Source organism: Capsicum annuum, chromosome 6 (assembly GCF_002878395.1).
Source record: "Capsicum annuum cultivar UCD-10X-F1 chromosome 6, UCD10Xv1.1, whole genome shotgun sequence".
NCBI lineage: Eukaryota > Viridiplantae > Streptophyta > Magnoliopsida > Solanales > Solanaceae > Capsicum > Capsicum annuum.
The window spans coordinates 215,888,997-215,902,391 of record NC_061116.1 but is presented as its reverse complement, the minus strand read 5'-3'; the positions used below and the strand labels follow the sequence as shown (position 1 = coordinate 215,902,391).

Below are 13,395 nucleotides of genomic sequence, written 5' to 3'. Positions count from 1 at the left end.
AAGAAGCACAAGCAGTCATTGTGCTTCTTTGAAAGTCCTTTACCTTTCAACGCTTCTATCAAATTTTTATTTTTGAAGCTTGGACCAACAATGGACACCAGGTCATCACGATCACACGACTTGCCTTTGCCTTTTTTGGGTGTGCGGGGTGCTTTTTTTTGGGTTATAATTGGTATAACTTGAGAAAGAGGATAACATTTTAGTCCAGTAACTATGGCAAACTCCTTTCAACCAAAACAAACAGGCATGCCACAGTAATTTATCTATACCTCATCCACCTTATCTTTGTTTTCATACATAAACTTACGCTTGAGAAGTTCATATACCATTTTTATTTGGAAACGAGCATTTTTGTCCTCCGGCAAATCAAGATATTTCCCAAAGCAGCTTTTCCTAAAATAAGCATCCAATTTTTGTTCTCGAAGTATTTTTCTAAAGGCGTCGAAAGATTTTCCCATGGATGATTTAACCACAAAATTACCCGTTAAATCTACGGCACCATCGCACTGCATTCTCACAGGATAATGATCAATGCGGAAGGCTTTGACCAGCTCTTCGGTGGAAGGGCTATTAGCATCTGCATCATCTCTTTTGAAATATTTCTCCTCCCCGTGTTCATCATATTCTGCTCCCAATTGAGATAACGCTTGTAAAGCAAGCTCATAGAGTGGTGGATGTAGCCTAGCTACTTCACTTGTTCCTTTACTTGGACTTGATTCAATTTCTGTTCTTTTGGGAATCATATTATCTAAAATTAACAGGAACATAAAATAATATATTAATGTTGATTAATGCATTGTTAAAAAAGGATAACAGTAAATCAAACAAGCAAAACAGTAAAATAACAGTTGCAACAGATCACCGATCTGTTGCACCAGGTAGTATATCTGTTGCAGCATATAACCAAATTATTGCAGCGAATGAGTAACCTATTGCAACAATACAAAACATACCACTCATCTTTTAAGACTGATAAATGATCTGTTCAACAGATCACACAACTGTTGTGACATCATCTATTGCAACATATGAGTGATCTGTTGGAACAGTTAAATAATCTGTAGCAATGGCTGAGTAATCTGTTGCGACAATACAAAACATATCACTCATCTGTTGAGAAAGATGAATGGTCTGTGCAACAGGTCACACATCTGTTGCAACACATGAGTGATCTGTTGGAATAGTAATCAACGGTCAATATTGTTTAGATTTCTTCCAACATAAGGTCGTCTATTACGGCAGATGAATGATTAGTTGGAAAAATCAAGTCTTGGACTTTTCCTGTAGGAAGAGTTGGTAGGATTTTATCCAACAGGAGGTTCATCTGTTGCATCAGATCATTAATCTGATGGTTCTTCCATTGCACCAGATGGTTAATTAGTTGCATCAGATTTTTTTATCCGAAGCTTAATCTGTTGCAACATATGGTAAAGCTGTTGCATCAGATTATTAATCTGTTGCATCAGAATTGTAATCTGATGGTTCCTCTGGTGCATCAGATGGTTGATCTGTTGCATCATATGATGAATCTATTGCATCAGATGGTTAATATATTGCACCAGATGGGTAATCTGTCGGAGGAAACAGTAGCACGATTTTGTTAAACAAAAAATAACAATTTCACCATTTTTACCAAGAACAAGAACAGAACAAACTAAACCAAATTGTCCTTTTATTTTTATAAACACAAACAATAAAAATCAAACTTCAAAAAAATGCAACCAACAACAAAATATCATAATTCACTTCGAAAAGAGAAGAGAAGAGAAGAAATACTAGAAATTAGGATTTTACTCAGACCGCATTTCAAATTAGTGCAACAAATATTGAAATTGTTAACCAATACTATAAGAGAAGTTGGCTCAAGTTTCTCGTTTTCTTCAAAACTAAAAAGGCCATAAATTTTTACCTGTGAAAGAAGAAAAGGACCGATGAAGAATTTGAAGTTGTTGTGGCCGGAGAACAACCGTCGAAGATTGAAATAAGAAATTTGCAGAACAGTTGGTTGGGAGAGAGTTGAGAGAAGCTGTCGAGAGAGGGATGAGAGACAGGTTGATTGAACTGAAGAGGGGAATTCGAAGCCCAACTATTTGTCGTCGGGGGTTGAAGGGAGAAATTTTGCAGAACTGTTGGTTAGAAGAGAGTTGAGAGAAGTTGTCTAGAGAGAGGAGAGAGTGGTTGATTTGGATTGAAGAGGGTGTGGGTTGGGTTGATTTGTATTTTTGAAAAGATTAGAAAGTTTTGAAAATATTAATCAAGTCCACAATTAACTTGATCAAGTTTCCTAATAATGTTTGACCCTATCTGTTGGTCAATGTCACCAATCCATCATTCAAGACTTAAAAGACACCTATTCTTCAATTTTCTCTAGAAACTTGTCCATAATTTTATAAAAATACCTAATACTTTATTTTAAAAAATAAAGTAATATGGATGGATGGATGGATAGATGGATGGATGGATAGATAGATAGATAATTTGGAGGGCAATTGTCTCCTTTTCTAATTTTATCCCAACGATAACTATGATGGGATTATTATCCCACCAAATAGGTGGATAACTTATCCCTGATAGATAGATGAAGTGATAATCTAAGAATTTGAAGGGCAATTGTGTCCTTTTCTAATTTTATCCAAGGATAAATAATGATGGGATTGTTATCCCACCAAATAGGTGGATAACTTATCCCTGTTCTATTTATTATTCCTGGAATAAGTTATCCCGAAAATTACAAACCAAACATACATTAAAAATTTTATCCGAAGACTATTTTTTTATCCCAAGATTATTTATTTTTGCACCTTAAACCAAACGGCCCCTAACAGATATTAGACCCTTCTTATAGTGTGCCACAAAGTTTGAAGAAAACATACCGTAGAGAAAAAGGATATAAAAACTAAGAAAATGGAGAACGTATTAACATTTAATACCATGCAGGGACATTCTGTATACAAAATATAATGATACATAAATTTATATATTAAAATTATTGAGGGATGTTCTCGATAATAAGACACACATATACACACGAGACATATTCTACAGATATCGAATCCAAGCCTTGAGAATGAAAAACTTTTTGGTAGGAGAAGCTTCGGACGGTTTGAATTTGGATTACTTGGACTAGTGAATTCAGATACTAGAGGCTAAGGTAGAAAGACATCCAAGTTCTTGAAGGTCGAAAATTGAGACAAATATTCAAAATGGTGAATATTAGTTGAAGAAATAGATAGGGTCACAATTTATTTTAAAAAAAAAAAAAAAAAAGAAATTAGCTATGAATTTCAAGTTGCTACTAAATTGCTTGTAGCTAACTTTTTCTTAATATCCATCTCTAAATATAATTGAAGACGTATTGTTTTGGTATGGAATTTGTCCATCACTAATTTGAACTAACCCCCCCTACTAATTTAGGAGTTAGAAAGGAGAACAAAATTTGAAAGCGCCATCGAAAACTACTCAGAAGCTTGGAATTCTAACCCGATTTTGATATACACTATATATACAAGTGATATATAGTGTCCGAATGGATTTCATTTGAATTTCGACTCCAAAACAATCCACATCACCTCTAATACTACTTCAATTTTGTATATAGCTTCGTCCAAATGTTCTGAACGAACTCCAACCTCTCCCATTCAAAAAAAAAAAAAAAAATTGACTAAAAATTTTGAAATCTTGAACTGAAACTTAAAATGATTCTTTAGTGAAGGCGTTAATAAATGAAAAAGACATGGAGAAGATAGTGGTCGTAATGAAAGAGGTTTATCGCTTGTGGTTTGTGGATATCACCATATATAAGTTTAGCATTTTAATTTTACGAGTATGCTCAAACTTTCCAAGAGGTAAAAATAAAAAAAATATCATGTGAAAACAAGAAATTAACACATTTTTGCAAAAATAAATCGTCATCACACAAAGTGATTCTTTAGTAGCCAGTCCTATCTGGAGGATAATATAATTCATCCTCCCAAAATGAAATCAGATCTTTACTGCAAAAGTTGAATTAATTGCAAAATTTTCCTAGATACCAATGTTCAAACTTTTTTCATGGAATTGAAACATTTCCGGTTTTCCTCTGCCAACGAATGAATTTGTTGTAATGGAGAAGAATGTTCACACTTTTCTCTTCACTTAGCAGGGGCAGGTGCAGCGGCACCACCAGTCGTTGGCCTGCGAGAGCAATGGATGTAAACATTATTTCAAGAAATTGTAACTAGTCATGAGTATTTTGATGAAATTCTTGCGTACTAAAGATTAATAATAATGCCTAAATGTTACAATTGCGAAGAAAAGAAAGGAGGAGACTCACAGTCCAACGAAAACTTTGAAAGAGTCATGCCCCATTGTGCTCCAGTGAGTGTACCAATCATCATTATATGGAGGAAGACCGCGGATACAAAGACGCATAATGCCTAGCTTGTTCACAGCCTGCAAATGACACAATCGCATTAAAAATGAACCAATAATTTTCAAAGGTACAACTAATTAGTATTAAGGAACAAGATGTGTTAACTCACATCATCCACAGTTGCTCCCTTGGCGTTGTTGAGGAAAGAAACCAGGTTATCAGCAGGGTGTGACACAATAGCACAAAGGATACCAGCTAAATATCCACCACCAAAGCTCACACCGAGCTGCGTAGATTTACTGCATTGATCTTTTGGTGTTGGGATGACATTTTTGTAGAGTTGTTCCACAATGGTTTCAAATGATGTGTGACACAATAGCACAAAGAATACAAGATAAATATCCACCAGCAAAGCTCACACCGAGCTGCGTAGATTTACTGCATTGGTCTTTTGGTGTTGGGATGACATTTTTGGAGATTTGTTCCACAATGGTTTCAAATGATGCAAACTTCATCATGGTGTCTGTAAAATAACCCATGTAAGATATAGATTGTACAATAATGGCTGAGATAATAAGTACTTCATTGAGCCAAAAAAGTTTCATATGCCAAGCTTGCAAGAAAGCGTAACATTTTGCAAAAGGCTTCAAAGTTTTAGGTTTAGGAAGGAAGCCGAAATGAATAAATGTAATCTTTGCTAAAAGGTTTTATCCCTCTCAACACATGAAAGCCAAAAGTAGTCCAACTAGATATAGCTAGATGAGAAGATATGTAAACTTACATGGAATCTGACGTCCCCAGAGAGGAACAAGCCACTTGTACAACCTGTATACATAAAATCAAACGGCCGAACTTACATCAGCAACCTATGCAATAACACATGTTGTAAAAGAATAATTCGCGATGAGTTTATCAACATAATAGGCATAACCCAGCAGCTTCCTCAGCCCTAACGAATTTGGGAAGTCCCATCAGACAAACCTCTAGCAAAACCAGGCCGAGTCTGGACGCGAACTTTGACAGCCTCAAACGGGCAGAGAGCAACGTCAGCAATAACTTCAGCAGAAGCAGAACCAGCAAGGAAAATCAAAGTCTTGTACTTGGCAGCATTCTCAGGGCCAGCAAGGTCTGTGTAGTACTTCTTGAAGTACTCATAGAAACCGTGTTTGCAAGCACCTTGAGCCTTGGCCCTTATTACTTAATGAATAAACTCAATGTTTACTCTAGGCCCATACTTTAGTGACATTTCTCAAAACAAACTGAATGTGCACAGAGTTTCAAATACAAGAAATACCATATAAAATAGAGTTTCATCAACATTCATTGTTACAACGAAAATTTACATATTAGAACTAAGTCCCATTGTGACTACACGATCCTTAAATTTCTGTGGTGGAATGCCTTTAGTTAAAGGATCAGCTAACATCACTTTTAGACTAAGGTTTAACAAAAAGGAAAATACCTTGCAGATTGCATCAAGTTCAAAAAGAAGTACTTGATAAAATTGTCCTTCACTAAAACCATCTCCGAGGGGAAAGAGAAAACTCATTTCATACAAACTCTTGAGTCTAAAGGGTTCAGGTTGAGTAGGAGCAAGACAGAGTATTTGGAATGCAAGTTTAATGACGTGAGGCTGGAGAATGAGGTGGTAGTGAAGTTGGAATCACAGGTGGTATGTAAGAGGGATAGTTTCAAGTATCTCGGGGCCGTGATTTAGGGTAACGGTGAGATTGACGAGGATGTCTCGCACCATATTAGGGCGGGATGGATGAAGTGGAAGTTCGCTTCGGGGGTGTTGTGTGATAAGAAGGCGCCGCCCAAGCTTAGAGGCAAATTCTACAGGGTGGCAGTCCGTCCGGCCATGTTGTATGGAGCGAAATGTTGGCCAGTTAAGAACTCCTACATTCAAAAAATGAAGGTGGCGGAAATGCGGATGTTGCGTTGGATGTGTGGGCTGACTAGGGGGGATAGAGTTCGGAATGAGACTATCAGGGAGAAGGTTGGTGTGACTCCAGTGGAGAATAAGATGCGGGAAGTCCGATTGAGATGGTTCGGACACGTGATGAGGAGGGGCATGGATGCCCCGGTTCGTAGGTGTGAGAGGGTAGCTTTGGATGGTTTTAGGCGGGTTAGGGGTAGGCCGAAGAAGTACTGGGGAGAGGTGATTAGGCGGGACATGGAGCAGTTACAGCTCACTGAGGACATGACCGTAGATAGGAAGATCTGGAGGACGCGAATTAGGGCAGAAGGCTAGGGTCAGTTTGGGTCGCTAGTGTAGGGAATTACTTGGTGGGGGTATTATTCTTGTTATGATACCTTGTTTCATGCTTTATTACGAATCTGTTTACTTTTCTCTGTTTTCTATTACTTGTGGGTGTCGTATTTATGTTATGTCATCTTGTTCCATGCTTTACTATGTATTTGTGTAGTATTCCGTGTCTCGAGCCGGGGGTCTATCGGAAACAGCCTTTCTACTTCTTTAGAGGTAGAGGTATGGACTGCGTACATCTTACCCTCCCCAGACCTGACCTCACTATGTGGGAATACACTGGGTTTGTTGTTGTATTTCAGACAAAGAAGAAAAAGAAATAAGCAAAATGCAGGCATAGAAGAGTTACTCAACAATACCGGTAGAATATTATTCTCTGAGGTTTCTGTGCAGTCGCTCAGCGGAAGGAAATAAGCAACTCCCTGAGTTATATATAAGATAAGAGCATCAATCAGAAGAAGAACTAAGTCCAGTATCTAATAAACTTGAACGTCAGGGAATGTTCTTCCAAAACAAGGAAAAGGGCACAGTACTTTATCATGCCACCAGTCACTGTTCCTCTAGTTGGATCTTGCCAAGTCTTGTACAGATCCTGTATAAGCTCCTGCCTATGAGCTTGAGCAGAAACCAGACCAGAATACTTTGTAATCTCAGGCCAATCTTGAGAAGCAACCACCTAAAAGACGTGAAAAGTCAGCACTAAATTTGCTTTGGAGATGCAGATGGCAGCAATGACGTATACAACAATCCTACCGCAGCAGTGGACGGGCTAGAATCCTCCCCAGGGTGGGGATGGGTGACATCTGCACCAAAAATAATAGTTGGGCGGTCGCTGACAGGGGAATTCGTCTAGAGAGCGCATCAACAAGCACAGTGTTTCTTCCTCCAACCTTCACATTTATCTTAAGGGACACATTTGCTAAATACTGCTTGCTCATCTTAAATACATGTTTTGTCAAGCAGCACAGTGAGACAATGCCAAGATCAGTTTCACAAATCCGTTTCAGATCACCTGGAAAAAGAAACAAAATATTTAAGCTGTAGCAATTTCCAGGAATTCGCAAAGAAGCGCCGTTGAATTTCACTATTCTTGGCCTGTACCATAAAGGGAGCCATTATTGTCGGGCAATATGACAATCAAAAGATCTAGCTCCCTCCGACTCGGCCGCAACTTTGTCATAGCATCATGAAATCGAATTTTCAAGACTCTCTCAACTTGATCAGGGCGAGCACTCACAGGTGGTAGAACAGGATTGGGATTGTAGGTCTACAAAGACATAATAGCATTTTACAATACTATGTCGCAGGACCAGCAAAAAAGATACAACAATAAGAGGCGAAACTGTCTTGCACATTTGTGCAAGCTCAAAACAAAATCCACGTGGGACACTGTCTTGCACATTGCTAGAAAAGTTTATACAGATCCAGTTGTTCACCGCTCCTCCATTAACCATTTTCTGTCAACAACAATAAAGCAGACTAAATAACTAAAGCATCCAACGCTGACTGAAAATCAACAGAAAGACGGCTTATTTGAGATATAAAACTAACATAATTCTTTATGATAACCGAGATATAAAACTAACATAATTCTTATGGTTAGCTCAATCATTCACTGAAGATTGACACAGAACAGAGCAAAAGAATTATACTTCAGAGAAAAAGTAAACTATGAACGAAAAGTGGAATCCATCCATAACTCTCATGCACTCCCAAATTGTTTCATTGATTACTTCCTTATTGTCTTTTGAGTGCCGACCCATCACCACAACCCTTTACTTGTTCAAATTCAGCTATATTATCCCAATTTTCAATGGAAGTAGATGTAACATACATAGCGTCATGAACGGGTAACAAACTACTTTTTGAACACCAATACCATGATGAATCTCAACCAAGCTAATATCAGTTACCTTGTTCATCATATTCCACTGGCCCACTTGTGGTAGACAGTCTTTCTCTCGACCGGTATCATGGTATTTAAGCTGCAGAAACAATAAACTTAATTTACTCCACAAAGCAAAGATTGCAGCAAGAGTATCTAAAATCCAGAAGGACTATGGATACCATCACTCTCAGCCACAGCCAAACCATCACGACAAAGAAAAAGAGAGCTATATCTTTTACCCAAGGAGCAGGTAAAATGCGAGCCTCAACCTGGGCAAGCTTCTCACTGATCTTAATACCAAATTCCTTTGCATATGGGTCATCAGCATAAGCATTGTGACTAACAGTCTAACAAAAGAAAGGATTAGATTATGGTAAATACAGATAATGTTGCAAAAGGCCTGATATTTATCCTCAAAAACATTAGCTGTGCAGGAAGGGTGATAAGGCAAATTTTTGCTCGAGAACATGCCAGAGTAATCAGCAGAGACCTTGACTAGATATGGCATTACAGAAGCACAAACAACAAAAAATCTCAGTCAGAGAGTCCCCCACTAAAGGCTTACTCATGTAAAATCTTAACACAACCATTTCTCAGGGAAGTAACACCTCTAGTGACACACTGACAAATTGAAACTGGAGTGATTCTATGATGCACACCAACAGCAGAAATGAATAGTGAAAAGGCAGTAGTCAGCAAAAGATGTTTTAATTCACAGTAAACTAACAGGCTAGAAACAGCACTAATAACATGGAGATTACAAGGCCTTCAATTCGTATCACCAAGAATATTCTACTAAATAAATTCAACCTCTACCAAATAACCACAACTCTTAATCCTCATAAAAACAAATATGAATCCGTAGTCACTCATTCCCTTTCCCTTCACCACGGTTCAACATTTATATAAAGTAGAAGCACGTGGAAAACCTAGAAATTAACTACCATACTGTCAGGGGTCGTTTGGTTTGAAAACAAGTTATACCGGGATTAGTTATGTTGGGATAAGTTATGATGGGATAAATTATACTGGGATTAGTTATGCTGAGATTATTTTTTATTGAGTGTTTGGTTTGTTGTATTCAAAGTAATATGCATGGTATAATTTCTAGGAATAAATTGATTGATTACCAAAATACCCTCCATCTTATTTAACTTTTATGTATATATTTCTTTTTAAGCTTTAAATATTCATTCTTAAAATTTTTTATTATTTTTTAGAGAAATTAAAATATATAAATAAACATAATTTATATATTTTACAACCATTTTGAACGGTAAATGCCTTTATACTTCCTAAAATATTTAATTGCGAAAATAGACTAAATTATGCATTCAAATTATAGTACGAATAATAAATTATAATAAATTTAATTGTGTTAGCTTGAGAAATATAATAAATTATGCACTCAAATTATAGTTGCTTCACAGAAATATTTTTAGTAACAACAACAACAACAAACCCAGTGTGTTTCCACAAAGGGGGGTCTGGGGAGGGTAAGATGTACGCAGTCCATACCGCTACCTCCGAAGAAGTAGAGAGGCTGTTTCTGATAGACCCCCGGCTCAAGATAAAGAATAGTAGACCAGGAGATGGATTACATAACAGAAAAGGCGTAAGGAATAATAAAAAGTAAATCAGAGCAATACGAAAATACGAGAGATAAAGCAACACGAAATAAGAAAATAGCAACAGAGAAATCATGAATGGGACACCCACGTATAAGTAACAAATACTCACAGCCATAGACACCTATGAACCCAGTCCTAAAATTACTAACCCGGCTACACAAGATCTCTCCTGATGGCTTGCTACAACCCACACCCTTCCGCTAGCCTTTTACCCTTAACCGCGACCTCAACACTTTCCTATCTACCTCTCAAACTGCTTCCTTGGTATTAATTTCCTCTTTCATTTTTCCTGATGGTTTTGACTATCATCGAGTATGGAAAATAAAGAAATTTTTGCAATAAGTTGTATATATATAACATACCAAAAGTACCCTTAAAATCGTTGTCTTTAAAATGTCGAGTCACTTCAATATGCGAATGTCATTAAGGCTAAAATGAGAATGTTACTAATAAACTGTTTTCGAATAGAAAGGTGTAGATCTTTTGGAATGGACCGTAAAGAAAAGAGTGTCAAGAATATTATTCGCAAAGAGATATATTAATTGTTAAAAGAGAAATTGTTACTTTCTTGCATTACAAATATTTTTTTCTTCACTGTGCCTTTTTCAACTAAAACCCCACCCTTAAACTGCACATTGCGTTAAAAGCCACAATAGACCTGGAACACTTTCAAGGATTTCCGCCTTTGACAACACTGGCTGTTGGGACCAACTTGCACAAATTAAATTGACAGGAATGGTCCATTTCAAATTCATTCACCACTACGTCGCACCCTGGATATGTGATTATTCATCTGATAACCAACCAGTAATAGGTGAAGGAAAAACTCTGAACTTAATGAGTGGCTACAGTCATCACATGTCAAAAGATTTCTGTGTTCACGTTCAGAATCTATTTTCTCTTGAAAATGAAAACTCGACTAACCCCATATGCACTCTTCAGTTGTCAACAAGCACAGTTGCCCGTCTGCCGGATGCCCTGACAACTGAGGGGTTTACAGGAATTCCAGAAACATAGAATCCTCATTTTCAATGTATTGGAAGTTTATTTGGAAGAACACCACTACTTTGCCTTCCAAAGTTTATAAAGGCGACATACAGGAGAATACTTGAGACTTTAAAAAATACAACTTTCTCCCACCTCAAACTATAACAGCTCCAAATTTGTTCCTGAATAGCATAACCTATCTCAGAGGTAGAGAATCTGTTTCCAATAGACCCTCGGCAAATCGGCTTTTGGGGAAATAAGCAGTCCCAAAAAGGAAAAATGGAAGTACAAAAAACAACACATCATAATAATAGAAACAACCAATAGCTACAGAACAAAAATTACAACAAAACAATACTATAATCGCAGTACAAGAAACAACAGGTAGTAAAAAACAAGAGCAATTCTACAAGATCAATGCACAAAATACAAAACAAATTCTTCATAGCTTTACAAAAACAAACAAATTACAACTATTTCTCCACAATTAACTCAACAAATAGTCCAAACCCAAAAGACAAAAACTACCAAACATGCAAAACAATCTATTCCACCAAAAAGAAACTAAAACTAAGAAACAACAAATGGGGTTAGTAAAACAAACCTCATTTTCAAGATTTGACACCTTATCAAGTAACAAAACTTTGTCAACAGTATCACCAGAATCTTTTTAAATTATGCACTCAAATTTTAGCACTCAAATTATGTGTATGGAAGTGAAAAATCAAAGAATTTAAGGGTAACATTGTCATTTTATGGTTTTATCCCATGTAAGAATAATGTTGGGATTGTTATCCCACCAATTGGGAGGATAACTTATCCCGGGACTAATTATTAGTCCCGGGATAAGTTATTCCAAATATTTACAACCAAACGACGGATGAAAAGTTTTATCCCGGGATTATTTGCAAACCAAACGGCCCCTCATTGTATTCCTCCTCGTGGTAGAAAAACATGTACAGCAAAAAGATCCATTCACAAGCAACTATCATAATTGGCTAGGCAATAGAACTTACTGTCAATGTCTGTCCTAGTTTATGTCACGTACTATTCTTTTTTTGTCCGTCCCAAAAAATTGATACCTTCATATATCTAAAAACAATTTTTTGAACTTATCACTTTACCCTTAATGAGATGATTTATAGCCACACAAATATCTATGGCTTGTTATAGACCGTATGTCTAAAAAAAGACTCTCGTCCTTTATTAAAAATTTTACCCAGTCAAAGTGTATCACATCAATTGGGTGAGTGCGACGTAAGAAAGAAAGCAATTACTTCAACGTCAAGCTAATTGCTTCAATGTCCACATAAAGCTACTAACAAACATGGGATATCAATCTCACAGCACTAGCAATGAACCTCATTATTTGGAAAAAAGAGTGTTCAAGAAAACATTTTCAGAAGCAATATCCAACCTGAAGAATATCACCCTCTCTCTCTTGCGGACGCTGGCAGGTCACTTTCAGAAGTGCTGTTATCTGCCTCTCATTCAAACGTTTTGAGTATCTCTGCCCCTCCACAATCTTGCAGACCTGGACTCAAGCTATGTAAGCACACAAAATATACAGAATACTTGGAAAATGACTAGTTAGCAATGAGAAAAAGGCACCCACCACCATTGGCAAATAGTTTGGCCTTTGTATATTTCCAACTTGAAGACAAGGCAACTGAGTATGCTGAATGACAAAGCCATAGGTTTCTCTAAAATATTCCACAATAGCTTTCATCGTACCTCTTTCATCAACGGGGAAACTACCCAAACAATAAAATACAAGGATTAGCATGATGAGATAATCCCACATATAGACAACAGAACATCAAAGATCAGATGGCACACCACTAACGGCATCGATAGACATGATACAAACAGAGAAACTTGTTTCATCATAACTACAGACTAAGCAAATTACATGCATTAACTCTTTTGTTGCTTGTGATGTCAATCCCGATATGCGGTACTTCCTCCTCATATTCCCACAATGAGTGACCTCCAACTTTACACCTCTCAGGGCCTTCTTTATCTGCAGTTCAACAAGGTTAAAAACAAAATTAGACAAAAAACCTGCAAAATCAAAAAGCACATGGCCCTAATATATGAATGTATCTTTTAGAGGCTGTTAGAAATAAATCTCTAGCTGGATGAAATGATATCTAAAAGAAACTGCAGGAGACAAACATTTACAACAGAGAAATCTGCAATGTATAACACCATTTTAGGCACATATTATGTCTGTGAAAAGAAAAATCTTTCTTATTTGAAAATGATC

General features: G+C 37.0%; 2 pseudogenes; both read right to left on the bottom strand.

Moving 5' to 3' along the window:
• Window positions 1–3,868: 3,868 nt before the first annotated feature.
• On the bottom strand, window positions 3,869–5,675 carry LOC107873880 (annotated as a pseudogene).
• Window positions 5,676–6,969: 1,294 nt separating this feature from the next.
• Window positions 6,970–13,395, bottom strand: part of LOC107875821 — a 13,964-nt pseudogene continuing 7,538 nt past the window's right edge.